Source organism: Rosa chinensis, chromosome 6 (genome assembly GCF_002994745.2).
Source record: "Rosa chinensis cultivar Old Blush chromosome 6, RchiOBHm-V2, whole genome shotgun sequence".
Lineage (NCBI taxonomy): Eukaryota > Viridiplantae > Streptophyta > Magnoliopsida > Rosales > Rosaceae > Rosa > Rosa chinensis.
Window position 1 is genome coordinate 37,381,656 of NC_037093.1, and position 3,324 is coordinate 37,384,979.

Below are 3,324 nucleotides of genomic sequence, written 5' to 3' on the forward strand. Positions count from 1 at the left end.
TCCCTAGATAGCCTACTGGTATTGATATGCCAAGAGAGTACCTAGCAGAAATCTCTTTCAAAACTTATCACATTTTGCATGATGCACATGTACTAGTATAAGCCAAAGCAATCACAATAGAAACAAAAATGTTGCACTCAAAGCATAAGCGTATAATAAATATAGTAACATAGCATCCATAATATATTTATCATGGTTCCAGAGCAAACAAAAGTTACTTACCTCAACTACGCAAGCTATGCAAGCAACTGGTACAGCGTCCTAAGCTGCGGTTTCTTGGCCTAAAGCAAGCAAAAACTCAAAATAAGACACAAACCAGAACCTTATAACCTGCACTAAAAGCAATCTGGCAGGACCTACCTCTAAAGGAAAAATCTCACTTGCTACAATCATTAACAAAAACCTTGAAAAATTTACAACATTAAACTAGACATGACCAAGTATCTACAGTAAAAATAGTAAGCCAAAAGAAGACTAAGAACTTGTCCAAATAATTTTCCAAAACCGATATCTATTGCTGCCAGGAAACAAAACCTTCACCAACAATGACTCTTCCAAAAATTCCATGGGATTCAATATGAACTGAAAATCGTTAAAATTTTACAAGTCTATTTAAGGCTCAATATTTAGCATATGATAAAAATTTGGGAATTTATCAATTTTTCCCAGACCCCAAAAGCTGTCTACAAAACAGAACCCAAAATAAGCCTCTCCACCTAAACAGCTAGGTTCAGATTGTTAACGAATTTTATAAAAATAACTACGAATGATAAATTCATTAAACTTTTACCCCAGAAATAAGACACAAAGAGAAACGTTTCAGAAAAATATGACAGCTAAAAAAAAGCATTTGGTTCTTCAAACAATGACTGTAACACGTTCCTAACTTCTGTCAGCAGAAAACCTGTTTCCTCTATGTCAAATTTGAAAAATCACCATAAATTTGATTCTTAATGTTTTTCTGTGAAATCAACGCCAAAATAACCCTTGATAAGTCTAATTTCAAGTAATGAAAGAACCATAATCGTTTAAGTAAAAGTACCATGATCAAAATTGAAACAAAAATACCTGATCTCAGACTTGATACTGTGGTCAGCGCAACCTAACCCATTTTCTCCTTTCTCTATCCTTGCACTCGGACGTTTTTCTCTCTTCTTTTTCTAGCTTAAACATGTCTAAAAGAATTTTCTCCTCTCTCAAAACTCATAGGTTCAGTTAACTTATTAGAAAATATCTGATAAGTTTCAGACTTCTAAGTAAACACAACCTCTTTGTAACTAGCTGTTAAAAATTCCTATTTTCCTTTTTACTAAAATAACTAATTAACCTTAAAAATAACTGTACAAAATAAATAAATAAATAAAGTCTCATAAAAATATAATATGATCCAACAACAAAATATTTCACAATACCAAAATAAATAAGGTCTGCAAACAACAAGGTCACAAAACAAACCAAGTAAATTGGTGGATATCACAAAACCACCAATACATATATATTTCACATAAATACACACACACACACACATACACATAGTCATCCACTCAGGAATGCCACTAATACCAACTATAGTCACAGTTAAACGAACAACTCCATGACAATAAGGTAACTTTGTTCGTAAATGAACATTGTGAGATTTACTCATCTCTGAATCCCTCTGCATCTTCACATGCTAACTAAGGTAAGCACCAATTGCACCAATCCGCTCAACACAACTCTGTCAAGTACCTAATCACATACAGTCTCATCTCAGTACATGCAACACAAATCGATTAAAGTTCGAAACTCCCGTTTGAACTAAAACCCGTAAGTAACACCAATCGAGGCGAAACTTCATCTGAGACCACCCAAAGTCTCCGGAATACTTCTACGATCAATATGTCACAACATCCTTGTTATCGAATGATCTCTGCTTATTCTATACTACTGACTACCAATCTATTACAGGTTTAAATTGTGCACTACTTTTAGCATATCTATCAAAAAATGGGTGAATATAAGTTATCTTTCCCCTTTGAAATCAGCTATGTAGGGGACTAAAAATGCAAGACATCTCTTAACCACAGTCCCAAAAATAGTCCAAAGTACATGCAAAGGTGTAAATGACAAGATGTGGGGAAAATTTTTGAATTTTAAATAGTAGAATTTCCACCACCATGGTCCTCCTTGGCTGGACTAGGGGTTCTCCATGAATGGTGACTTGCTATAAAATCTCACCAGAAAAGTTTGCCCAAAAATCTTATCGGAAAAGTTTGTTGGAAAATATTAACATCTTTCACTTAAATTTCATGCCTTCTTTTTCTAGTTTTGATTCTTCCACTTTCAAGCCATAAATTGGTGGTTTGTCTCTCTTTGCATTGTTTCCTATAAACAAAAGGAAATGGATTAAAGATGACAAAATAGTATGGAAGACGAATCAATTTCCATAGTTTTGGGGCAAAATTACATAAGTAAATTGTGATTTAACATTGAGCGAATTGAGATGTCTAGTGCTGTTTTTAGCCGTCTAAGTTCAAGTTTCATTGTGATAGTACTACAAGAAGTTGTAATTTTTTGGCTTTGGTTGCTTTGTCATAAGTCGTGCAAGGTGGTGCATTACATTGTCGATGTAAGCATATGAAGAGAGTCGGGACCACAGTTTCATGTATGTGTAAGGACATTTGATATGCTTTTCATGAACTAATTGATCATGCAGGCAAGTTCTTATCATCCCACTATGGTATTCTATTCTCAAAAAGAGTGACTGCGGCGACTTCTCTGCTTTTGGTTCCAAAACTATAATTTGGTAGTGGGTTTAGCTGTCGAAGTTATTGGTTTAGCCAATCACATGGTAACAACTCCCTAGATCAACTAGTCATAAAGAAGGGTTGGAGTTAGGCCTTGTTGTTTTCATATCCTTGGTTACATAGTTTAGGCATGTTTTCGCAAAATATAGGGTGTGAGTTATCAATATATTATCCTTATTAGACACGTGTCTATGTAGGTATTTTTGGTCTCTCATACCACAAGTGCCTCTAGATTTGTTAATAGCTGCATGGGTCATTATCAAGCTGCTCTGCATATTGTAGACTAACCAACCTGTAAATAATCAGTAGTTGCAACCTCCTTCACCTTAGGGTTTGAGTTATTAGAACCTTTAGGAAAAGAGAATAGGGGAAAACCATCCTCCAACATACTAGCTTTGTTCTTCAAGTTTTTACGTTTCTCATGTGAGGTTTTAGCCTTTATTGGACTTGATGAACTACCAGCAGCATTCTTGGTAGAAACTTTGTTCTTACTTCCTCTAGGGTGTCATATCTTTTTCTTCGACTTTCGCACAAGAAC